Here is a 27566-nt window from a genome sequence, read left to right on the forward strand (position 1 = left end):
GCACTGTGTCCACTTTTAAAATAGCTTATTGCCATTTTAACAAAGACTGTATATGTTATTGCTCTAATTCAAAGTTCCTAACGTAACTGTGTGGAGTACCTTGCATTTTATATATTTACTTCAAATCTTGAACCTGTGTGTGTTCCTCATTTATTGCCTGTGTGTGTACAACACATGCTTAACACTACCCTCTGAGAGGCCTACTGCTCGACCACACTACCACAAAATAGAGCATTAGAATTATCTAATTTTGCCACTATCTTACCTCTAAGGGGAACCCTTGGGCTCTGTGCACACTATTTCTTATTTTGAAATAGTATATACAGAGCCAAATTCCTACACCCAGCTATAACTTGATTGTAGACAGTGCTATCCTCAAGTGGTGAAGGTTTAGAGGGATAGCTGTCTGAGTCATTACTAGGAATGGGATTTGGATCATAAAGGTCCCACGGATCGACATTGCCCCGTTGTGAGTCGTAAGAGTGATTGGATGACTGCACTGGTGTAGGACTAGTAGGAAGAGAGGTAGGTAGATGTAGAGAGAGGAGGAGAATGAGAAGGAGAAGATTGTGGAGGTGGTTTCTCCTTCGGCTCTGGCACTTTTGCTGGAGGCTGCAGAGTGTCCAATTCCTCCTGAAAGGTTAGCTTTCTTTTTGTTTTTAGAGGAGGTGCTGTCTGAATTCTGCCTGTTTCCTTATGGATGTAGATCCTGGACTGTCTTGCACCCATAACTTCAAGTATTGGTTGTACTTGATACTCCTCCTCAGAGGTTTTGTTGCTTTCTGTAAGTCTTTTTCAAAGTCCATGTTCCTCTGTGTATGCTGGCCTTTTCGGCTCCAAACAAGGCTTTTTCAGGATCGAAAAAGATGATGCTGTTGATGCTTTCGGCTCCGAAAGTGATTTTCAAATTTTCGACTCCAAAAAATTATGTTTGCTGGAGTTGGACACAGAGCTCTTTGATGCCTCCGATGTTTTGGGAGGAGTGGCCTTTTTCAGTGCCGAACTGGTAAGTTGGTCACCGGTAGTCTTTTTTCGGGCCGAGCCCTGGTCTTCCAGCAGTAGCGTACCCAAGGCCTTGTGTTTTTGCTTTTGTGAGGGTACAGGGGCAGGGGTACTCACATGTTGTCCTGCTGTGACCGGTCTGTCCTCTTCTGATTCCTGATCAGATTCGGAATATTGAACCGAGACCGCTGTTCGCATCAGTTCTTCCTCTTCCACGTCGAGATGTTCACTGCTTCTCGACGCCATTTCGAGTCTTTGTGCCCTCCTGTCTCGAAGAGTCTTTTTCGATCGGAAGGATCGACAGGACTCACAATTTTCTTCCCGATGATCTGGGAAAAGGCAAAGGTTGCAAGCCAGATGCTGGTCTGTGTACGGGTACTTCGCATGGCACCGAGGACAGAACCGGAATGGAGTCCAATCCATGAGGCTTCCACGCGGTCAGCCCGAATAGGCCCGAGTTGGGCATGCGCACCCCAAAGGGCATACGAAGTTGTTTTCCCCGCGGTACTGCTGTGTTGATGGAAGATATAAACCTGATCGAGACAATACCGACGAAAAGAGAGTTTTTCTAATCTAAATCTCGGACCGAGAGGAAACACGTCCGAACCAGACGGCAGAAAGAAAACAATATAACAATGGAGTCGATACCCATGTGTAATTGAACCGGAGAGGAAGAGTCACTCCATCCTGTGTCTTGAAAACACTTCTTCAAAGAAAAAACCACTTGTAACACTCCGAGCCCAACACTAGATGGCAGAATAATGCACAGCATGTGTATCTGCAGCTACACATGCCATTGAACATATATATATACAGGGAGTGAAGAATTATTAGGCAAGTTGTATTTTTGAGGATTAATTTTATTATTGAACAACAACCATGTTCTCAATGAACCCAAAAAACTCATTAATATCAAAGCTGAATATTTTTGGAAGTAGTTTTTAGTTTGTTTTTAGTTTTAGCTATGTTAGGGGGATATCTGTGTGTGCAGGTGACTATTACTGTGCATAATTATTAGGCAACTTAACAAAAAACAAATATATACCCATTTCAATTATTCATTATTACCAGTGAAACCAATATAACATCTCAACATTCACAAATATACATTTCTGACATTCAAAAACAAAACAAAAACAAATCAGTGACCAATATAGCCACCTTTCTTTGCAAGGACACTCAAAAGCCTGCCATCCATGGATTCTGTCAGTGTTTTGATCTGTTCACCATCAACATTGCGTGCAGCAGCAACCACAGCCTCCCAGACACTGTTCAGAGAGGTGTACTGTTTTCCCTCCTTGTAAATCTCACATTTGATGATGGACCACAGGTTCTCAATGGGGTTCAGATCAGGTGAACAAGGAGGCCATGTCATTAGATTTCCTTCTTTTATACCCTTTCTTGCCAGCCACGCTGTGGAGTACTTGGACGCGTGTGATGGAGCATTGTCCTGCATGAAAATCATGTTTTTCTTGAAGGATGCAGACTTCTTCCTGTACCACTGCTTGAAGAAGGTGTCTTCCAGGAACTGTCAGTAGGACTGGGAGTTGAGCTTGACTCCATCCTCAACCCGAAAAGGCCCCACAAGCTCATCTTTGATGATACCAGCCCAAACCAGTACTCCACCTCCACCTTGCTGGCGCCTGAGTCGGACTGGAGCTCTCTGCCCTTTACCAATCCAGCCACGGGCCCATCCATCTGGCCCATCAAGACTCACTCTCATTTCATCAGTCCATAAAACCTTAGAAAAATCAGTCTTGAGATATTTCTTGGCCCAGTCTTGACGTTTCAGCTTGTGTGTCTTGTTCAGTGGTGGTCGTCTTTCAGCCTTTCTTACCTTGGCCATGTCTCTGAGTATTGCACACCTTGTGCTTTTGGGCACTCCAGTGATGTTGCAGCTCTGAAATATGGCCAAACTGGTGGCAAGTGGCATCGTGGCAGCTGCACGCTTGACTTTTCTCAGTTCATGGGCAGTTATTTTGCGCCTTGGTTTTTCCACACGCTTCTTGCGACCCTGTGGACTATTTTGAATGAAACGCTTGATTGTTCGATGATCACGCTTCAGAAGCTTTGCAATTTTAAGAGTGCTGCATCCCTCTGCAAGATATCTCACTATTTTTGACTTTTCTGAGCCTGTCAAGTCCTTCTTTTGACCCATTTTGCCAAAGGAAAGGAAGTTGCCTAATAATTATGCACACCTGATATAGGGTGTTGATGTCATTAGACCACACCCCTTCTCATTACAGAGATGCACATCACCTAATATGCTTAATTGGTAGTAGGCTTTCGAGCCTATACAGCTTGGAGTAAAACAACATGCATAAAGAGGATGATGTGGTCAAAATACTCATTTGCCTAATAATTCTGCACTCCCTGTATGGAAAATGTCACTTACCCAGTGTACATCTGTTCGTGGCATGAGACGCTGCAGATTCACATGTTGTGCATATCCCGCCATCTAGTGTTGGGCTCGGAGTGTTACAAGTTGTTTTTCTTCGAAGAAGTCTTTTCGAGTCACAAGATCGAGGGACTCCTCCCATTTCGGCTCCATTGCGCATCGACTCCATCTTAAGATTGTTTTCCCCGCAGAGGGTGAGGTAGGAGTTGTGTATATAGTAATAATGCCCATGCAATGGAGTAAGTATGTATGTACATAATGTGACTAAAAGTGTTCTATTTACAACTTTTCAAATTTACAAGTTTCTTTTCAATCAACTTATAACGGCTACAGGCTCCCGGGGAGGTGGGAGGGCGCATGTGAATCTGCAGCGTCTCATGCCACGAACAGATGTACACTGGGTAAGTGACATTTTCCGTTCAATGGCATGTGTAGCTGCAGATACACATGCTGTGCATAGACTAGTAAGCAGTTATCTCCCCCAAAGCGGTGGTTTAGCCTGTAGGAGTTGAAGTTGTCTGAAATAATGTTCTTAGTACTGCTTGTCCTACTGTGGCTTGTTGTGTTGTTAACACATCCACGCAGTAATGTTTTGTAAATGTATGAGGCGTAGACCATGTGGCTGCCTTACATATTTCTGTCATTGATATATTTCCTAGAAAGGCCATTGTGGCGCCTTTCTTTCTAGTGGAGTGTGCCTTCGGTGTAATAGGCAGTTCTCTTTTAGCTTTAACATAAAAGGTTTGAATACATTTAACTATCCATCTGGCAATGCCTGGTTTGGATATTGGATTCTCTGTATGAGGTTTTTGGTAAGCTACAAACAATTGTTTTGTTTTGTGCAACTGTTTAGTTCTATCAATGTAGTACATTAGAGCTCTTTTTATGTCTAATGTATGTAATGCTCTTTCAGCTACAGAGCCTGGTTGTGGAAAAAACACTGGGAGTTCCACAGTTTGGTTTAAGTGGAACGGTGATATAACTTTTGGCAAAAATTTGGGATTTGTGCGTAGAACCACTTTATGTTTGTGTATTTGTATAAAGGGTTCTTGTATGGTAAAGACTTGTATTTCACTCACTCTGAGGGATGTGAAAGCTATTAGAAAGGCTACTTTCCAGGTTAAGTATTGCATTTCACAAGAGTGCATGGGTTCGAATGGTGGACCCATGAGTCGCTTTAATACAATATTGAGGTTCCACGAAGGAACTGGTGGTGTTCTTGGTGGAATGATCCTTTTTAGACCCTCCATAAATGCTTTTATGACTGTGATTCTAAATAGTGAAGTTGAATGTGTAATTTGCAGATAGGCTGAAATTGCTGTGAGATCTATTTTAATGGACGAAAAAGCTAAGTTAGATTTTTGTAAGTGTAGTAAGTAGCTTACAATGTCTCTTGCGGACGCGTGTAATGGTTGAATTTGATTATTTTGACAGTAATAAACAAATCGTTTCCATTTATTTGCGTAGCAATGTCTTGTAGTAGGTTTTCTAGCCTGTTTGATGACCTCCATACATTCTTGTGTAAGGTCTAGGTGTCCGAATTCTAAGACTTCAGGAGCCAGATCGCTAGATTGAGCGATGCTGGACTCGGGTGTCTGATCTGCTGTTTGTGTTGAGTTAACAGATCTGGTCTATTTGGTAGTTTGATATGAGGCACTACTGACAGGTCTAGTAATGTTGTGTACCAAGGTTGGTGCTATTAGTATTAATTTGAGTTTGTTTTGACTCAATTTGTTTACAAGATATGGAAGGAGTGGGAGAGGGGGAAAAGCGTAAGCAAATATCCCTGACCAACTCATCCATAACGCATTGCCTTTGGAGTGAGGCTGTGGGTACCTGGATGCAAAGTTTTGGCATTTTGCGTTTTCTTTTGTTGCGAATAGGTCTATTTGCGGTGTTCCCCACTTTTGAAAGTAGGTTTGCAGTATCTGTGGATGAATCTCCCATTTGTGGATCTGTTGGAGATCTCGACTGAGATTGTCTGCCAATTGGTTTTGAATTCCTGGGATGTATTGCACTATTAGGCGAATGTGATTGTGAATCGCCCAATGCCAAATCTTCTGTGCTAAAAGACACAGTTGTGATGAGTGTGTGCCTCCCTGTTTAAGTAATACATTGTTGTCATGTTGTCTGTTTTGACAAGAATGTGTTTGTGGGTTATTAGCGGTTGAAATGCTTTCAACGCTAGAAACACTGCTAGTAGTTCTAGCTCATTTATGTGAAGTTGTTTCTGCTGAGTGTCCCATTGTCCCTGGATGCTGTGTTGGTTGAGATGTGCTCCCCACCCTACCATGGAAGCATCTGTTGTGATTACGTATTGAGGCACTGGGTCTTGGAAAGGCCGCCCTTGGTTTGAAGTTATAGGATTCCACCACTGAAGCGAGATGTGTGTTTGGCGGTCTATCAGCACTAGATCTTGAAGTTGACCCTGTGCTTGTGTCCATTGTGTTGCTAGGCACTGTTGTAAGGGCTGCATGTGTAATCTTGCGTTTGGGACAATGGTTATGCATGAGGACATCATGCCTAGTAGTTTCATCACAAATTTTACCTGATACTTTTTGGTTTGGGTTCATGCTTTGTATTATGTTTTGGAATGCTTGTACCCTTTGTGGACTTGGAGTGGCAATCCCTTTTTTTGTGTTGATTGTTGCTCCTAAGTATTGTTGTATTTGACACGGCTGTAAGTGTGATTTTTGGTAGTTTAGTGAGAACCCTAGTTTGTGAAGGGTTTCTATGATGTATTTTGTGTGTTGAAGACACTGTTTCTGGGTGTTGGTTTTGATTAACCAATCGTCTAGATACGGGAATACGTGTATGTGCTGTCTTCTGATATGGGCCGCTACTACTGCAAGGCATTTTGTAAATACCCTTGGTGCTGTTGTTATTCCGAATGGTAACACTTTGAACTGGTAATGTACTCCTTGGAATACAACCCTTAAGTATTTCCTGTGTGAAGGATGTATGGGTATATGGAAGTACGCATCTTTGAGTTCTAATGTCGTCATGTAGTCTTGTTGTTTGAGCAAGGGGATTACGTCTTGAAGTGTTACCATGTGAAAGTGATCTGATTTGATGTAAAGATTTAGTGTTCTGAGATCTAATATAGGTCTTAGAGTTTTGTCCTTTTTGGGTATGAGAAAATACAGGGAGTAAACCCCTGTCCCTTTTTGATGACTGGGTACTAGTTCTATTGCCTCTTTTTGTAACAACGCTTGGACTTCTATCTGTAATAGATCCATGTGTTGTTTGGACATGTTGTGTGTTTTTGGCTGCACATTTGGTGGTAATTGTAGGAATTCTATCCAATAGCCATGTTGGATGATGGCTAGGACCCACGAGTCCGTTGTTATTTCCTCCCAATTTTGGTAAAAATCGGTTAGTCTCCCCCCCCACTGGTGTTACGTGTTGGGGATTTGTGACACTGAAGTCACTGTTTGTTTTGAGGGGTCTTGGGACTTTGGAACTTCCCTCTAGTCTTAGGGAACTGTCCCCCTCTGTATTGTCCCCGAAAGCCTCCTCTCTGATACTGGCTCTGGTATGTGGGCCTGGTTTGTGAAGTTGAGGGTTCTGTTTGAGCCCGAAACCCCCCTCTAAATTGTGTCTTCCTAAAAGTGCCTCTGCTCTGTGGGGAGTAGAGCGCGCCCATGGACTTGGCCGTATCTGTATCTTTTTTCAACTTCTCGATAGCAGTGTTCACTTCCGGCCCAAACAACTGCTGTCCATTAAAAGGCATATTAAGCACAGCCTGTTGGATTTTGGGCTTGAATCCTGAGGTGCGCAGCCATGCATGTCTCCGAATTGTCACCGCTGTATTTTCAGTTCTTGCAGCTGTGTCTGCTGCGTCCATTGCTGAACGTATCTGGTTATTTGAGATACTTTGGCCTTCTTCTATCACCTGTTGTACACGTTTTTGGAATTCTTTGGGCAGATGTTCAATAAAGTGTTGCATTTCATCCCAGTGGGCTCTGTCATATCTTGACAGCAAAGCCTGTGAATTCGCAATACGCCATTGATTGGCTGCTTGTGCTGCCACTATTTTTCCCGCTGCGTCGAACTTGCGACTTTCTTTGTCGGGTGGTGGTGCATCTCCGGAGGTGTGTGAATTCGCCCTTTTACGTGCTGCGCCAACTACTACTGAGTCCGGTGTCAGTTGCTACATAATGTATATAGGGTCTGTTGGTGGAGGCTTGTACTTTTTCTCCACCCTAGGAGTAATAGCCCTGCCTTTCACGGGTTCTTGAAATATTTCCTTTGCGTGTTTCAACATTCCCGGTAGCATTGGAAGACTCTGGTACTATGTGTGGATGACAGAGTATTAAATAAAAAGTCATCTTCGATAGGTTCAGCGTGCAGTGTCACGTTGTGAAAAGCAGCTGCTCTGGACACCACCTGCGTGTAAGCAGTACTGTCTTCAGGTGGTGATGGTCTTGCTGGGTAACAGTCAGGACTGTTATCTGACACAGGCGCATCATAAAGATCCCATGCATCTGGGTCATCTTGGCTCATGCTTGTGTGTGTTGGAGACTGCACCATCGGTGGGCTAGCGATTGGTGATGATTGCGGTGAGCGTTGAGGTGATGGTGGCGGAGTTACTTGTTTTGCCACCTTTGCTTGTGGTGGTTTATCCTTCTCTTGGAAAGCCAGTTTCCTTTTCATCCTTATAGGAGGGAGAGTTCTTGTCTTCCCTGTCTCCTTTTGGATATGGAGCCGTCTCTGTGTATAATCTGGCTCCCCTGCCTCTAGCTCCTGTCCGAATTTATGGCTTTGCATTTGTGTGGAAAGCCCTTGCTCCTCGGTGTAGGAACTTGTTTTCGGCTCCGAAGCCGGATGTTTCGGGATCAAAACCTTTCCCACCATCTTTTTTGGCTCCGAAGCCACTTTTTTGTGTTTCGGTATTCCGATCTCTCTGTGCCGAGTCGTCTCGGTATCTCGATGTCGAGATTGTTCTGACCCGGTGTCGAGTCTTTTCTGTGCCGGTATCTCGACCGGAGTCAGATGACTTCGACACGTGTGCCCTTTTTCGGTGCCGATGGACGGTCACTGATTTTTTGGGTTAAGCCAAGGCCTGGCGGCGGTGGCGTTCCCTGGGCTCTGATGAATTTACCGTGAGTTTTGGCTGGGGCGGTTTTACTAACGGTTTTTGCCATCTGTTCTGTTTCGGCCGAGTCCGAGTCAGCAATGGAGAAGGTTTCTTCTTCCTCCAAGTCTTGGTGTCCTGACGGTGCCGACGCCATTTGAAGTCTTCTCGCTCTCCGGTCCCTCAGCGTTTTCCTCAATCGAAACGCTTGACAGGCCTCACAGGTATCCTCTTTGTGTTCGGGAGACAAACACAAATTACAGACCAAATGTTGATCTGTGTAAGGATACTTGTTGTGGCATTTGGGGCAGAAGCAGAATGGGGTCCGTTCTATTAGTCTTGTAGACGCACGTAGTCAGGCCGACCAGGCCCTGCCGGGGAATCGAAACCCAAAGGGCCACCGGAGCTCTTCAAAATTCGGTGTCGATCTGTGTTAACTAACCAGATACCGAACGCAAACAATACCGTCAAATTTTTCCGATATCTAACTAATTTTCCGAACCGAAACATGGAGCGTAGAGGAACACGTCCGAACCCGATGGCGGAAAGAAAACAATCTAAGATGGAGTCGACGCCCATGCACAATGGAGCCGAAATGGGAGGAGTCCCTCGATCTCGTGACTCGAAAAGACTTCTTCGAAGAAAAACAACTTGTAACACTCCGAGCCCAACACTAGATGGCGGGATATGCACAGCATGTGTATCTGCAGCTACACATGCCATTGAACACACATATATATATATATATATATATATATATATATATATGCATACATAGTAACTCATAGCTAGTTAGATATCTTTTATCAATATCAATAAACATATACATACATATTTTATCTATATATAAGATAAATATCAGTGTGGAAATAACATTCGAGGATGGTGGTTAGAGAAGACTATTGGCTCACCTTATGCAAATAAATTACCCAACACTGCTTGTCCTACCGCTGCATCCATCCTGTCAGCAGCATCCAGGCAGCAGTGTTGAGTAAAGGTGTGGCTGCGAGTCCATGTTGCTGCTCCGCAGATCTGGTTTAGAGGCACTCCTGCGAAGAGAGCTGCTGACGTAGACACCACTCTAGTGGAGTGCGCCTTGACATTGGTTGATAGCGGTCTTCCCGCTAGCTGATGACAGAATTGTATGGCAGAGGAGATCCACTGTGCTATGGTTCGTTTGGAAACAGCACTGCCCTTAGTGATTTGGCCATAGCTAATAAACAGCTGATCAGCTTTTCGAAAGCTGCTAGTCCTCTATGTAGAATTTCAGACATCACTTAAGGTCTAGGCATGCTCGCTCTGCTGGAGTTCACGGATTCGGGAAGAACGTTTTCAAGACCACTGGCTCATTTAAATGAAAGTTCGAAGGAACCTTGGGAATACATTTTTGGGTTAGTCCTCAGAATGACCATGTCTCATTTAAATTGCAGAAAAGGTAGTGAGACTGTGAATGCTTGAACGTTGCTTACCCTCTTTGCGGAAGTGAGGGCCAGAAGGAGCGCCGTCTTCCAAGAGATGTATTTCAGGTCGGCTTTGTGAATAGGCTCAAATGAATGCCTCATCAATTGGGACAGCACAATATTCAGATGCCAGGAAGGAGGAGGGCGCTGAATCGGAGGAAACATCCTGAGCAAGCCTTTTAGAAATTGTTTCATTATCCTGGATGACCATAAAGATGGTAATACTGCCGTACGGCGGAAACGAGATAGGGTAGATAGGTGGAATTTGATAGACGAATGGGAGAGGCCTGACTTCGCTGAGTTTAAAAGGTATGGAAGAATCTGTTCTGGAGAAGACTTTAGAGGGTGAACATTGAAGGTTTTGCACCGTATGCAGAATCTCTTCCACTTGAGTTTGTACGTTTTATTCGTAGACTGGGTTCTGGCACAGGCAAGCACCTCTTGACAGTCTGAAGGGATATCTAAACCGCCAAACTCATAGAATTCAGGAGCCAGGCTGATAATCGAAGTGAAGTCGGGTTGGAATGATGGACCTGCCCCCGATTCATCGTTAGCAAGTCTGGTGTTGGCCTCAGCCGCATGCGAGGCTGTGCCGAATGTAGTAGAAGCTCCCTGAACCAAAACTGGCACGGCCATCCGGGAACGATGAATAGAAGTCGGCACGGTTCTTTCTTCATCTTCTGCAGAGGTCTCGGGATGAGCTAGAGCGGGGGAAAAAACATAGGCATAGATCCCTGACCATTTGATCAAAAACGCATTCCCCTTTGACCCTCTCTGCGGTTGCCAGCTTGCGAAGTGTTGGCATTTTTTGTTTTCCCTTGTCGCAACGTAAAGGTTCTTTTTCTATGACAGAATAGAGACTCCCAGAGTCTCTAAGAACTCTTGAAGCACAGCCAATGGTAAACTCTTGGACACTGGACCTCTGTGCTAGCACTGCACCTAAACCCACATTGCTTGCATCAACCGTTAAAAAGCATGTCAGATTAGGATCATATGATTTAAGCACATCTACCGATGGTATTTGGCATTTGATATAATTGAAGTACTTAACGACAAAAGAGGCGGTTGAGAATTGCCTGACTGAGTTCCCAATCGAGACAGGTGGTCTGAGTTCTGCTTAAGGCATTCGCCAAAGTGTTGGAAACTCCAGGACGATGTTCCGCTCTGATTGATATCTGGTGATGAAGAACCCAATGCCACAGTTCCTGTGCCTATGAGACAGTGCCCGTGATCTTGTACCCCCCTGCTTGTTGAGGTAATGCATGACTGTGGCGTTGTCGGTTCTTATCAACACAGAGGAACCTCTGATCTTGGTGAGGAAGGACTTGAGTGCCAGGAAAACTGCTTTTAATTCTAATATGTTGATGTGGAGAGCTGATTCCTGTGTGGACCATCTTCCTCTCACTGATAGGTCCTGCAAATGTGCGCCCCATCCCTCCAAGGATGCATCCAATGTGATAATGTGTACTGGTTTGTCTTTCAGGAAGGAGAGACTCTCTGAGATGAGAGGTGTGTCTTTCCACCACGTTAAGGTTTGCCTCGCTGGTAGAGTGATTTGGACTACATCGTCGAAAGATCCGTCTATTTGCTCCACTGAATGTCCAATTGTTGCTGAAGTGTTCTTATGCAGAGCTGACAGTTTATTATCAACGGAATGCACGAAGAAAGCATCTCCAGAAAAGACTTGTAAGTCCGGACAGAAGCGGACCTTCTTCTGAGACAGGTCGCTAGATCTTGAAGTTGTTTCCGTCTGTCGTGAGAAGCAAAAGCTCTCACTTGCTCTGTGTCCAAGACAGCTCTTAGAAGGGTGATGTTCTGCGAAGGGTATAGGCGAGACTTTGGGTAGTTGACTTTAGACCCAATGCCTTGAAGAGAGATAAGCATGTCCTTGCGTCTCTGGCCGCTCTGAACGCTGTTCGTGCTTTTATTAGCCAGTCATCTAAGTATGGGAACACCTGAATTCTCAGCTGCCTGAGGTAGGCTGCAACTGGTGCCAAGACCTTGGTGAAAACTCTTGAGGCCGATCTGAGGCCAAAAGGTAACACTCTGAACTGATAGTGGGTGCCTGCAACCTTGAACCGTAAGAATTTCCTATGACTGGGGTGAATGGGGATGTGGAAATATGCGTCCTGGAGATTCAAGGATGCCATAAAATCTCCTTGGTTGAGTAAGCCTAGGACATCTTGAAAGGTGATCATCCAAAATTATTGTTTTTTCAAGAATTTGTTCAGAGAGCGAAAGTCTAAAATAGGTCTCCAGTCCCCTGTCTTCATCCGTATGAGGAAGAAGCAAGAGTAGAAACCTGTTCCTCTCTGATTCCTAGGTACGATCTCTATTGCTCCCTTGTCTATCAAGATGGCAATCTGTGCTAGGAGTTCCTTTAGATGGGCAGGTGGGGGTCCTTCTGGTGGGTACTTGTGGGGGAGGTTGATGGAATTCTAGTGTGTGCCCCTTGCTGACAATATCGAGGACCCATCTGTCTGATGTAATCTGGGACCACTGGTGAAGGAAGTTGGAAATTCTGCCCCCTATCAGAGTGCTGGAATAGGGGTTGGGTGCAGCAACTGATGAAGGTCAGTGTTTTCTCACCGCTTCTTTGGCCTTGTAAGAAGATTTTCCTCTTGTGGCTTGCCAGAAGTGTGCAGATGGTGGTTGCCGATAAGTATGCGGCTACTGTTGTCCAATGGTGGAACGAAATTGGCCTTGGTAGGATGGATATTGTCAGTACTGGTGTGAGCTGCCTCTGTAAGAATAAAGCCCTCTTCCTCCCGCTCCTCAAAAGGGCTGCCTTTTAAATTGTAGCGTACCCAGGGATCTGGGTGTTTCAGTGTCTGCCTTAATGGACTGCAAAGCATCATCAACATGGTTACTGAATAATAGTTCACCATGATAAGGCATGTCTAAGATCCTTAACAGCACCTCTGGGGGAAACGACGTGGCCTTCAGCCAACCCTGACATCTGACTACAGCAGCCCTGGCTAACTGGCGGAAACCCGTAGATGAGACATCGATGGCACAGTCTATAATCTCAGCCGAGATCTTCTCAACTTGCTGCAATATCTTCCGGGCCTCTGCTCTACTATCCTCAGGCAGTAGGTCTATAAACTGGGATATGTCTGACCACATCTGATGGTCGTATCTTCCCAAGATTGCCAGGGAATTCGCTGCTCTGACCATGGTGGACGCCATAGGTGAACATTTCTTCCCAATTGAATCTAACCACCGCCCCTCTCTATCCAGGGGTGCAGTCAAAGGTGAAGGCGGATTTTTAGACCTTCGCTGGGCTGCCTGAGATATTACCGAGTCTGGCTTAGGGTGACTAACTAAGCAGGTTGATGAGTTATCTGGTCCCTTGTACTTCTTTTCCAGCCTTGGTAGCACCACTGGGATTGAAGATGGGGTCTGCATGACTTTAAGCCCTTCTTCCCAAATAAAGTCAATCGGTATTGCTCTCACTGACTTTCTAATGTCCTCCTTGAAATCATAGAGGAATCAGACCGACTGCTTGGATGTTATGGGCAGTTGAAATCTTTGCTGCTCTCTCCATTACACTGTGGAAGCCACTGTTGTCTTGCGGTGGAGATTCAACCGGTGGTTACGGAGAAGGGGATGGCATTTGAATTTGATGTTCATCCCATTCCTGGATAAGCAACTCAAGAATCCTGGGTTTCGCCCTCTTCTTGTTTGTTATCCGACAAAGGCGGATCGTTATCCTGGCCCGATGACGGGACTTGGATCCTGGCCCGATGATGGGACTTGGATCGGTCCCATAGAATCTGATGGCTGATTGGGAGGGCTCAGGGGTATGTGTGGAGGTTACACCGGAGTGGTCAAGCCAGGTGGAGGAAATCTAGCATAATAATCTTGCATCATGTGCTGAAGGTTGGCAATCAAGCAGACTGGCATGAGCATGGGTTGCTCCTGTTGCAACTCTTGAGGTTCTGTGTGTCTTTGCTCCTGTTGTCCTAAATACAGTTGTTGGCTCTCTTCCTCATCATCTTCCTCCTGACATTTTATGCGCAAGTCTGAAGGGCTACGTGCCACCGGGAAAAGCCCATTGTCTGAATATATATCCTCCTCTTCGTCAGCAAACAGATGTTGTGGAGGTGCTGGCGACACCTTACAAGGTGACGTATGAGAAGGCAAAAGGTGAGTAGATTTCCTCTTTATTGCTAAAATCCTTACAGGTAAGAAAGAAGATCCTTCATTTTGCTTGGTTGTGGACTCAGAAATTTGGGTCGTTGACGGGGCTGTCGTCGACGGTGTTGTCGTCATCAGAGATTTCATCGACTGTGCTGTTGTCGATGGGGTGATCGTCGATGGTGACAATGTTGTGGACGGCAAAGTAGATCTTCGTGCCGTCTTTGACGCAGCTGTTAGTGGAATCATCAACGATGATCTTTGCAGCTTACCCGTTGATGTTGATGGTGCGCGCGTTGACGATCGAGACCTCACCTTCTTCTGTCGATGGTCTCTTTGAAATCTTGATGTCTGAGCAGGTGAGGGACCATACTTTAAACTCACCAACGTTATAGTAGAAGCGGATAATGGTGAGGAAGTAATGATCATCGGCAACGACGGAGCTATAAATGTTGCCGTCGCTGTAGTCGTCGATGAAGCAAAGCCTGCCGTTGACGATGCGGTCGTAGACGGTGTGGAAATCTTAGATGACGGCGGTGGCAGGGAGCTTGAAGATATTTTTAACTTCTTTGATGTGGTAGCTGGAGTAGATGTCTCAGAACGAACCTTACCACCATGTTCTCTGGAAGTTGAGGGATGTTCATCAGCTCTCTTCTTGAACACATGCAGCCTCTTGACTGACTTACTGGTTTTCGGAGAGGAACTCTCCACAGACCGCTTCCTTGAGGCTACTGAAGTATCACTGTCCTCCTCATCAGACAAAGACTCTCTGGACTTCCGCTTTTGTAGCTAAAGAAGGAGCCTGGCTTCTCCATCTCAGAGTTTTGATGGCAAATGTTCTGCAGATCTTGCAGTCTTTCACTTTATGTTCAGGATGGAGACAGTAGATACATTCCTTGTGAGGGTCTTTACAATGAAGCCTTAGTTTCCCATAGGTACTGCAAGGTCTAAATAAACCTTTTTTAGCTGCAGACATGATGGACAAAAATACTGCCAAAGTTAGGATTGAAAAACTGGATAATATTTCCCGAAGAGAAGCTGAGCAGAGCTCAGGGAGACTCTCTTACACAAGACGTGCAGTAGAAAATCTGAGACACTGAGCCTCTGTGCTGAGAGTTCTAAAGGGGTGGTCTCGTCTGATTGGCTAAACTTTGGGCCTTTCCTAATGAAGATAATAAGCTAGGAAAGTGGATGTATTTTTGCCATTGACTGCAATGAAAAAAAAAGAGAAAAGTTTTCTACTGCTTTCTATGTACCGTGGGGCTCCCAGTTCGATGACGGGGAATGATTCAAGCATGTGAATCTATGAAAGATACCCCAATACTGGAGAAATTGTGATTCCTTTGGGTATAGATTTGACATTTGGGATGGCAGAGTAAACACCACCACCCCCTGCCTCCGAAAGGGGACAGTAATTAATGCTATCTGGCTAAGATGGCCAAGCACAGCACCAACTTTCTTTTCTCAATTATTTTCCCTGGTAGTCTAACGGGCTTGCTGCCCCCCCCCCCCATGCCCCCCGGGTGGACCAACGGGTGTGTTTACCACCTACCTGCCCACCCCAGAGAACTCAGAAAGCTTGCCAGAATTTAGCAGCCAGTCAATGTATCCCCAAACTGCAAAGATGGGGCACTAACATCTCAATCACCTTTGTGAACACCCGAGGCACATGGAGATGGCTGAAGGACAAAAACGCAAAAAACAAAGGTAACGTCTGTGGGAGTACAGGACAGGCACATGAATTAGGTCCAAGGACATCACCCCACAGCATTAGGGACCTGGGCCAAAGTTAAGATCTTGAATTTGCCATTCCTCAGGCAAATACATTTCCTTTATCTGTTTCTGCAGAAGGATGGTGGCGTGATTGGCTGAAGCTGAGAAAAAACAAGCATGTTTTGATGGGGTGAGGATGTGAAGGGTAGGGCATAACCTCTCCTAACAATCTGCAGCCCCCATCCATCGAATGTAATGGCATACCAGTCAGCAGGAAACATTGATTCCTCTCACTACTGGCTGGTCATGATCCATGGAGGACAAATCAAAGCCCCTTGGGCACAGCTGCTGAGGAAGATAGATGGCCTTTCTGTTTGTGCACATCTGCAGCCACCACTGTGTTTTTGGAGCATCGAGAGGGCTGCATTGCCTGCTTCACAGGTTGAGAGACTTAGTTCTGGCAGAAGACAAGAGCCCACAAGTTTCCTTTAAACATCTCATACTCCTGGTGGAACTGTAGAGCTGGCGATGTAAGAAAAAGAAAGTGTGGCATTGCACGACTGTCCTTAAAGCATTCAATGAAGAATCAGCCATTTCATATAAAAGTCTAGAGTCATTGAATGGCATATTCATTAGTGATTAAATTAATCAGGGACGGCCAGCAAGATCTCGCTGCCCATGTTCCAGAACAAATGTGGTATTGTTCCATCAGGCAAATATCATTAAGGGCCGTAAGTTCAAGCTGGCAGAAAAAAAGACTATTCGCGAAAGAGACATTGGGGGTTATTACAACTTTGGAGGAGGTGTTAATCCGTCCCAAAAGTGACTGTAAAGTGACGGATATACCACCAGCCGTATTACGAGTTCCATAGGATATAATGGACTCGTAATACGGCTGGTGGTATATCCGTCACTTTACCGTCACTTTTGGGACGGATTAACACCTCCTCCAAAGTTGTAATAACCCCCATTGTGTTTTGATTTCCTGTCCAGAGGAGCAGTACTGAATCCAACTGGATTCACCTTATTAGAAGATTATTGAACTACCAAGCTCCTTGGAGTTCTGTGCTGGCTTAAAAGGGCTGGATTGCCATAGACTAGAATAGGATGCCTAGTTACAGGGTGACATAGGTAGGGCTGAACCTGATTTGAATCAGGTTGTTATTAAAATTTGTGCAAAGGCCTCACTGAAGGACAGAAAGAGCTCCAAGGTAAGTTCAAGCTGGCAGAAAAAAGACTCTATTCCCGAAAGCGACAATGTGTTTCGATTCCCTGTCCAGAAGAGCAGTACCAAATCCGATTGGATTCACCTTATTAGAAGATGATTGAACTACCAAGCTCCCTGGAGTTCGGTGCTGGATTGAAATGCCTGGTCATTAGGACTATTCCAAGCACACCAGGTAACACCTGTTTTATTTAGTGAGATACAAACGATCCACATGGCCTATAAATCACATTCAATATTCAGTAGATGAGAAACAATTCACTTCAACTGAGAAGCTGTGCAGGCGACCATTCCACGGGCGCATCTACACACAGAGATAAAACAAATGATTATAGTTTCTCCTATGCTTACCTTAGAGGCAGCTACTAAAGCTAGCTTAACAAAAGTACTTGCATTACAGCAATGCTGGGTGCAATAGGTCTCAACTTAGAATTCAAGTGACAAAGTTTAAGAATGATTGGAGCAAAATCATTTTTACAATATAAACAGGTAATAACTCAGACTCCCCATATGCCACCCATGCATAAGAATAAGAGCCAGTTCATTATGCGGCTGGCAGTAAGGTAAAATAACCTATGGCTTGTGCTGCGATGTAGGGAGCTCTCCAATATGGTGATTTAAAGCCACTTCAAGCTTGTACTCAAATATTAGGTTAATCCACTGCACAGTTAGCCAAGATTCAGGCCCTTCTCTTGAGCTTCAAAAGAAAGATCTGTTGATTACCAACGGTCTCAGGCTCTGCTTTTTGTCTGCAGGGTTATAGTGATGATGTAGCCCAGTGGTGCTGAAATTGATTCAGATCCAAAAGATAAATTGATAAATGCTAAACAGCTTTGGGGAAAGTGGCTGTTCTGCAAGATAAGCTTCTTTTGATCCACCTACAACATACAATAGCCCCTAAAAGTGAAGGGATTAATGCTAAAGGGATCTGTAAAGCTGTTCTGGCTGCAAAGACAGCTGTACAAACCTGTAAGGCTGCTGCTCTAATGCAAACTCAAATTAGGATGAGTGCAGCTATTAAAAGGCAACATTAAAAGATGTTAAATCCCTTGAGGATTTCCTGCTAAATAGTCCTAGAGTATAACTGAAGCTAATGTTATTTTGAAGCTTACAACAGGAATAGAGGGCAGACACCTCTCTACGGAAGCAGTTAGTTAGGGCCTCATAAAAGCAGCACACAAGGGCTTTGCATCTGGCCATGCAGGCATTAATGCAATAGTATCAGTACTAAACCAAAGCTACTAAGAAATATTTACAGCAATGTACCATTTGACAGAAAATGAAATCTAATCTTCTCCTGCTGCGAGTCCGACTCTTACCCTTTGATTGATATCGGATGGACCCTATGGTGTTGCCTACTACAAGCATATTGGCTAATTGCCAACTATTACAGTATCTTAGTTGCTCTTGGTTTGAGCTCTAGATTCCAAGGTATACAGCTAAAAGCCTGCCACTGGTCGCACAGTCAAAAGAGGCTTGCAGTGCCTAGTAGTGGTGGGAGTGGTGCATAACTTTCATTCAGACAAATGCTCAGCATGCGTCATTAGGGTATTTGCTGATAGAAAATTTGCTCTGGGAGCACAACTGCTATTCTTGGATCCCTTTCATCCAGAAGCAAACTAAATTGTTGAGCAAGCTTACACTACATTTAAACAAGCTTTGGCTACAAGGATGTTGGACACAGGATTGTCATGGTACCACACCCTATATCAGGCTCAGTAATCACTCAATTTATCTAGGGTTATACTAAACGGTTGCTTACTATAGAAACGTTTATTTGGAATACAAATGTAGGTTCCTGACTTACTACTCCATGGAAATGCTGAGGTGAAAAATGTCAATCTGATGCAGAACTTCCATGAATTGAGAGTAGAATTTGCAAATAAGAAAAGTTCTGCTGACTCTGCTATTAAAAGAAACGATGCTGATATGTGGCTCCCACAAGAGAGTGAATACGTTCAACAAAGGATTCCTGTGATAGTACCTTTTGGACCGTCTTAAAGACCACCTCTTTCAGTTCTTGGGATTGAATGCACTTGCATCGTGATTTGCAAACCACGTCCTGGTGCCATGAAATACAGGGTTGTGTCAACAGAGCACATTGAAAAAGCTTTATGTAGCTGAATCTGTTCAGCAGTGACTGCAGGTGCCAAAGTGGTTCCAGGTTAGACCAATATGTTCTCTCCCTATTCTGGAGTTACACTGAGTAGAGATCAGCAGAGTTGAAATAGTCTTACCTCTGGGAGGGACTGCAGAGACTCCAGCTTTACGCCAGACAAACTTAACCAATCCTGATTTGGTGCAAGCAGTCACTCCAACAATTAAACCTGGTTCAACATCATTTGCATCCGCAGCCTCACTGGAATCTACACAGACAGATACACCATTCATTAACAAGATGTTGCAAAATTAAAAGACGATCCTAAATAAACAAGAGGAGTTGCATTCCATCTCTCTCTGAAACTAAAACTTGTAAGACAGCAGGCAGTGATCAATGTGGATGATCACTTATTGATGTGATAGTAGCAAGCAAATGCATATTTTTATTTTTATTTTCCCCACCATGGTCATCCTTTTTTTTGTGGATTACAAAACTGATTGTGATCCTGAGGATAGAGCACGTGTAGTATCTTCAGACGTACTCTCCACTGTCTCCTGAGCTGCAGCCACATTCATATCCACATTTTGTGGCAAGGAACTATCATGCTGTTATTATCATTGCATATCCACTATCTGAATGCATTTTTGGGCAAAAGCTTCCATGTCAGACATTGGTACAAATGAAGTAGTACAGATACGATAGGCTGTGTTTCACTGGAGGACACCATGTCAAATTCATTTCCAAGACCACGAAACATTAAATCAGTCAAACAGCTCCTAGAGGATTTTCTTAATTAGACAACGAGGTTCTGTATTTGTTTCACAGAAACTCAATCAAGTTTTGCTTTCATCATTATTTCTATAACTACATTTATCAATCAAGTGGTGTATGAAAGTGCCAATGTTGGCATGGTTAACCCCGCCTTACTTTTTGCCTAGTGTTGATGCCAACTTTGATTGAAAGTGGGCTGGGGCCCTGCTAACCAGGCCCCAGCCTCAGTGTTCTTTCCCTAAAACTGTACTTTTGTTTCCACAAATGGCACAACCCTGGCACACAGATAAGTCCCTTGTAAAAGGTACCAGTGGTACCAAGGGCCCTGTGACCAGGGAAGGTCCGTAAGGGCTGCAGCATGTGTGGAGCCACCTAAGGTGAACCCTCACCTAACACAGGCACACTGTTATTGCAGATTGTGTGTGTTAGTGGGGAGAAAAAGGCAAAGTCGACATGGCATCCCCAACAGGATGCCATGCACACAAAATACTGCCTGTGGCATAGGTAAGTCACCCCTCTAGCAGGCCTTACAGCCCTAAGGCAGGGTGCACTATACCACAGGTGAGGGCATAGCTGCATGAGCAATATGCCCCTATAGTGTCTAAGTCCATTCATAAACATTGTAAGCACAGGGTGGCCATATTAAGTATATGGTCTGGTAGTTTGTAAAATCGAACTCCACAGCTCCATAATGGCTTCACTGAATATTGGGAAGTTTGGTATCAAAATTCTCAGCCCAATAAACCCACACTGATGCCAGTGTGGGATTTATTGAAAAATGCACACAGAGTGCATCTTAGAGATGCCCCCTGTATGTTAGCCAAACTGCTAGTGTAGGATTGACCAGTCTGTGCCAGCCTGCCATTCTCAGATAAGTTTCTGACCACACGAGGTGAGTGCCTTTGTGCACTCTGCGGGCAAAAACAAAGCCTGCCCTGGGTGTAGGTGCTTCATACCTCCCCCCTACAGGAACTGTAACACTTGCCGGTGAGCCTCAAAGGCTCAAACCTCGGATTACAGTGCCCAGGGCACTCCAGGTAGTGGAGCTGTCTGCCCCCTGGACAAAGCCCCACTTTTGGCGGCAAGTCAGGCGGGAAAATTAGGGAAAACAAGGAGGAGTGACCACCCCAGCCTGGACCACCCCACAAGATGTACAGAGCTGAGGTGACACTCCTCCCTGTAGAATCCTCCATCTTGGTTTGGAGGACAGGGACCAACAGGGATAGGAATGTGCCCCCCTCCCCAAAGGGAATGGGCACAAGGAGGATGTAGCCATCCTCAGGGACAGTAGCCACTAACTACTGCCCTCTGACCCCTAAAACGCCCCTAAATCTAGGATTTAAGGGACTCCCTGAACCCAGCTCATCAGATTCTTGGCAACCTACAAGACCAAGGGATGTTAAGCTGAAACCCCAGCAGAGAAGAAGGAATATGACAAATGCTTTGGCCCCAGCCCTACTGGCCTGTCTCCTGCTTCAAAGAACCTGCAAAAGACCAGCGATAAGTCCAGCGGGACCAGCGACCTCTGTCCAACTCCAGAGGACTGCCCTGCACCCAAAAGGACCAAGAAGTTCTGAGGGCAGTGGCTCAGTCTGAAAAACCAGCAACCAAGGATTCCCACCTCACTCTAGATGCGTTAGTTCTAACCCCTGTGCACCCGACTCCCACTGCCTGTGTCAAGGTGGTCCACCCAGCAACAAAAGGTCACCAGGAAACTGTGAGCAAGTGCCCACCCTGTTTAGATCTCTCCACCCCTCCACGACGACGCCTGCAGAGGGAATACCAAGGACCCCCGTGACCGCAAAGCTCCAGACAAAGATATTCAACGCCTAAAGACACACTGCATCTGCAGGCCCCAGGCCTTGGAGAAACTGACATCCGGTGCAGCTACGTTTAGCAGGCGGCCCTCCTCCCTGTCCGACCATGGTGTGCCCGAGACACCCCCTTGGACCTCGCCTGCAGCCTCCGAGTGATCCCCGGGGTCTCCTCAGAGACCAGCTTTGGAAGCCCGGTGTCCTGTTTGCACTTTCCACCCAGCCGCCCCTGTGCCGCTGAGGGTGTGTGTTAGGTGCCTACTTGCGGTCCCTCTAGTGCTCTTTCAAACCCCCCTGCTCTGCCCTCCGAGCCACCGGTGCTTACCTGCTGGCAGGCCTTATTCCGAGTACCCCCCTGTCTCCATAGGAGCCCATGTTAAAATTGCTCATCTTTGACCTCTGCACCCAGCCGGCCCGTGTTGCTGGTGGTGGGTGTTTGGGGTTAACTTGAACCCCAACCGGTGGACTTCCTATAACCCAGAGACTGAAACTCTAAGTATTGTACTTACCTGTAAAATGATCAAACATTTCTTACCCCAGGAACTGTTTCTAAAAATTGCACTGTGTCCATTTCTAAAACAGATTATTGCCAATAATTCAAAAACTGTATAACTTATCAATTTCAAACAAAGTACTGTTGATACCTGTGTGAAATACGAATCTATTGAAGTACTTATCTGCAACTTGAATCTTGTGGTTCTAAAAATAAATTAAGCAAATATATTTTTGCTATATAAAAACAATTGGTTTGGAGTTAATTCATTAAGTGTGTGCTTCTTCTGTTGTATGTGTGTGTACAGCAAATGCTTTGCACTACCATCTGATAAGCCTAACTGCTCGATCACACTACCACAAAAGAGAGCATTAGTATTATCTACTTTAGCCTCTGTTAAGCCTCTGGGGAACCCCTGGACTAGGCGCATACTATATCTCACTTTGATGTATATACAGAGCCAGCTTCCTAGACGTGGTAAATGTGAATAGTATAATTTTACTCAGTCGGAATGCTCTGAGACTCCTCTGGGCTGACAACTCAAGGGACTTCTGGGAAAAGACTGTATATTTTGACCACAACAGAAAAATGTGATTACTTGATTAGCAACAGCCTGAATTATTGTTAATGCTTTTGGTCACACTGTATAAAGCCATATACTCTCCTGAACAGTCAAAGTTATTTTTAGAACAAGGCTATATATATATTGGCCCAAACCCATTCCAGTAAAAAGTATTACTGGAAACAAATCTTGGCAATTGAAGGTATTTGGCACATTACTTCCTGCATGATTAAAATATTGTAGAGCTTTATTCTATAATGAAATTAATGTACTGATTACAAATGGTACATTTAACATGCCATCAAATGCTTCAAATGGAATGACATTGTGGCTAGGTCATACAAACCAGTATGCTCAAATATTTATCATCAAAACTTCTGATCCTTTTGCTAATATGCCCGATCCTAGATATTCACCTGTTATTCTTGCCATCATCAATACTGGAAAATTGTGTTAGCAGTGGTTGTAAACAACTGACATGTGGTAAAAACCATGAAGACAATGCATGATTACATAAATGTGACTAGATTTCTTACAGGACTTGTTCTGATGAGGGAAAAAAAGTGTTCTTCCAGTTTTAGTTTATGGTTTGATACAACAGAGTGCTTAGTCTTCTGAAAAAGAAGCTGCTATCAATATTAGGGATGTAGCTAAGGAAATACACCAGGAAAACCTTAAACAGTAACAGATAATAGTTTTTCAAACACTATTTGAAAATGTCTGGTCTATTTTTATCACTTCATCTGCTCTAAAGCTAATTAGAAAAAAATAATATATACACTACATGGTTGGGACCGGACCAAACCAATGTTAATGGAAGCCATTGCAAAGGGACCTGTGGATTCCAGAAGTTACCATCACAGATCTATAAGGAAAATGCATGATTTCAGGCAAAGTTTGCAATCTGTATGGCACGGGGGGTAAGAAATCCTTCTGGGAACCTCACAAAGCACACTACCCTGGAATCCTCTTGGTGTCTGGTTTTCAAAAGTGTGTGCAGTTGGTAGGTTTCCTTGAATGGTGGCTGAGCATGTCCCCAAATCCCACAACTATTGCTCATCTCTTCACGTAGCTGTTTGCGAGCAGCCCAAACTAAAAATAATACAAAGGATTCCTTCTAGTGAGAGCACTAAAAGGGCCTTTACATACCTCCTCCAGTGTAGAATAATGGTTGACATACGGACTGGGGAGGTAGTGCAGGTGTTGGCTGGTTAAAGAGGCGTTATTGCAGTCTATGACCACTGTTCAGAGAGGGCGGTAGGTGTGAACGGTGAGGAAATTGCAGGTAGACAGAGTATCTACCTGAAAGAATATTGCCAAAGGCAAGTAACTTTATTTTTTGATGGATACTTCTACCAGAATACTTCTCACCCCTTGAATAGATTCTCAAGCAGTACCCCTTAAAGTTGGTGGGTCTGAAGGAATAATTAGTCGATAGAATTCTGGAGCACTGAACATGCAAAATGACCATCATTCAAACCTCGAAATCCAGGACATGACGACTGGCAAAGGTGTAGGGGGATGCCCATGTTGCCGCTCTACAAAGCTACACAGCAGGAGCACTGCTTGCCAAAGCAGATGTAGAGGGTTTGGCCCTGTGGAATGGGCCAGGATTCCTTCTGGAGGCTCCTGGTTTGCAGAAGCATAACCCATCTTAATACGAAGAATGATCCACAAGACAATTTCTGCACTGCCTTGCTTTTCCTGCTCCCAGAATAGCCTACAAAGAGCAAGTCTTCAGACCTGCTCTTTCTGGTACAGTCTACGTAAAAACTGACTGTCCTTTTAGGATCCAATCATTGCAGCCGCTGCCCTAGGTGGAAGATGGTCACCACCTTGGTAGGAAAGAAGATCTGGTTAAAAAAACATCAAATTGTCGGGGGAAACATTTTTTTAACTAGGGGGCAGACGCTCAATGCTTGAAACTCACTGACTCATCTCGTAGACAAAGGCAATCGATTTTCCATCATCCACATCTACACAGGAGGTAACATAAGAGGATTCCCCATGATCTATCGGCACAGCAAGTGACATCACTGGTTTACTGCCAAACTGTCTTTAAAAGAAGAAGCCAAGCAACAATCATTTTCATCAACCATATACATAGGAAGTGACATCACTGGATTTCTAATCTTCCTTCAGCACAGGAAGTGACATCTCTCACCCCTCTCCCCCAGACCTACTTAATTGTGGCCTCAGAGCGTGACTGAAGCGGATGTGCCGCATGCGTGCCAGAGATAAGCCTGTCCTCACTTGGACTGCGCACAGCACCAGGAACCCTGGTTTTTCCCCCATGCCACTGTGCCTCAATCTCAGCTGCCCCTCAGCACCACATAACACAGAGGGAGCATTTCCCTGCGCTTTCTGTAAGTTTTCATGCACTTACACACACTCACCGCACTGACAGCACCCAACCCCCCACTAGCTCCCACCTCACCAGTAGCTGCCTCTAACTCGATCACCCCCACGCAGGACTACCTCTTGCTATTCTTCAGCAATAAAATAACTGCCACTTACAGCAACTTCAACTCGCAAATGGATCCAGCATCCCAATCTTATCCAAAGAACCAATGTTAAACATATGATCTGTCATCACCCCAGAGAAAATCGCCACCACCATGAAAGTCCATCCAGTCAGGGACCCCATCGGACCCCTGCCCCAACCAAGCCTACTCCAGAGGACTGCAACCTATCAGCACCATACTTGCACCCATTCCGATGCCTCCACAACTTATGTGACCTTCCCAATCACTTGGAAATAACTGTAAAAGAAATCCTCTGCAGATCCTTCAAAACTCGCTAACCGCAGGCAGATATTTCCACTACCATTCCTGGCCAATGTCTTAGAGAAAAACAGACACCTCATCGAATACCTCAGAAAGCAACTCCTTGACTTCACTCAGTCTGGTTTTGGACCCAACCACAGCATGGAAACTGGCCTCATTGCCGCCACGGATAACATTCGGATGACACTGGACAAAGGAGAAACGATGGCCCTCATCCTCCTTGACCTCTACACACCTTTTGACACAGTCTTCCACCCCATCTTCATCCAAAGCCTACAAACGTAGGCACCAGGGATTGGTGTGTGTGGTTTGTTTTGGGGGGAAAGCCCTTTGGGCAAGGGTCGCTCCCCATTTGGGCACATTACTGTTAGCCATTTCTGACCCTTGAGGGCAGATCTACCTATTTTCGTAAGGCTCACATGCCTCCCGGGGGGGGGGGAAGAAAGCCCACCAGACACCAGGGAAGAATTATTTTGTTTTAAAAGATGGTGGGGGTATGGCCATACACCCACCCCCCAATAAATAGGGACAAAGTTGTTTTGCAAGTGGGAAGATGGGGCAATTACCCCGATTCACTCCATGGAGGGGGAGAGGGGTGGCAAAAAGCCTACTAGATGCCTGGGAATTTAAAAAAGTACAAAATTGTGGGGTGTTGGCTACCAACCAGTATGGGTATGGTTATGCCATCACCCCAACTAAAGGGGGTAATAGTCTTTCAGCTCTCCCCCGCGCACTAAAAGATCATATCCCAACGGCAAGCAAGAGGACATTTAACTATTTTTGGTTTTGGTTTTACATTTGGGCCATGAGAGCTTGTCTAACTTTAAATCGTCCCACTTGGAATGGTGAAGGCTGCACTTTTTGGACTTTGGGACACTGCAATGCTCTTCCTTGTCACAGGCACTCAGCCCACCTACACAAGTGAGATATCATTTTTATCGGGAGACTGAGGGGAGCGTCAGGTGGTAGGGATCCCACACAGAAATGTTTTTTTTTAAAACAAAATTTGAGGTTTGCGGAGGATTCTAGGTAAGAAAACACTAGGGGATCTATGCAAGTCACACCTCCCTGGATTACCTCTGGTGTCTATCTTTGAGAAATGTCTTGGTTTGGTAGGTTTCCCTAGATAGCTGCTGAGCCCAGGACAAAAAAACACAGGTGCTCCCCCCACGCAAAAATAGGTAGTTTTGTATTTGATCATTTTGATGTGTCCTCGTAGTGTTTTGGGGCATTTCCTGTCACAAGCACTAGGCCTACCCACACAAGTGCACAGGTTTGGTAGGTTTCCTAGGTGCTGGCTGAGCCAGAAGGCAAAATCCACCGCTATGCACTTTCTAAAAAACACGTCAGTTTTCTTTGGGAAAATGTGATGTGTCCATGTTGTGTTTTGGGACATTTCCTGTTGCGGGCACTAGGCCTACCCACACAAGTGAGGCACCCTTTTTATCAGGAGACTTGGGGGGATGCTCGGTGGAATGAAATTTGTGGCTTCTCTCAGTTTCCAGAACTTTCTATCATCGAAATGTGAAGAAAAAGTGTTTTTTCTAGCCAAATTGAGGTTTGCAAAGGATTCTTGGTAACAGGGTAACAGAACCTGGTGAGGGCCCCACAAGTCACCCCATCCTAGATTCCCTATGGTGTCTAGTTTTAAAAAATGCACAGGTTTGGTAGGTTTCCCTAGGTGCCGGCTGAGCTAGAGGGCAAAATCCACAGCTATGCACTTTCCAAAAAACACGTCAGATTTCAATATAAAAATGTAATGTGTCCACATTGTGTTTCCTTTCGTGGGCATTAGGACTACCCACACAAGTGAGGTACCATTTTTATCAAGAAACTTAGGGGAATACAGAATAGATGAACAAATGTCAATGCCCCTTGTCTTTCTCTACATTCTTTCCTTCTAAATGTAAGCCAGTGTGTAAAAAAGATGTCTATTTGAGAAATGCCCTGTAATTCACATGCTAGTATGGGGGCCCCGGAATTCAGAGATGTGCAAATAACCACTGCTTCTCAACACCTTATCT

General features: G+C 45.0%; 1 protein-coding gene across 7 annotated transcripts in view; it reads right to left on the reverse strand.

The window, feature by feature from the left end:
* BCORL1 (BCL6 corepressor like 1) overlaps positions 1 to 27566 on the reverse strand; it is an 860657-nt gene that overhangs the window by 246533 nt on the left and 586558 nt on the right. The gene's annotated exons all lie outside the window — the stretch shown is intronic.

The sequence above is a fragment of the Pleurodeles waltl genome, chromosome 2_1, assembly GCF_031143425.1.
Source record: "Pleurodeles waltl isolate 20211129_DDA chromosome 2_1, aPleWal1.hap1.20221129, whole genome shotgun sequence".
In the NCBI taxonomy this organism is placed as follows: Eukaryota; Metazoa; Chordata; class Amphibia; order Caudata; family Salamandridae; genus Pleurodeles; species Pleurodeles waltl.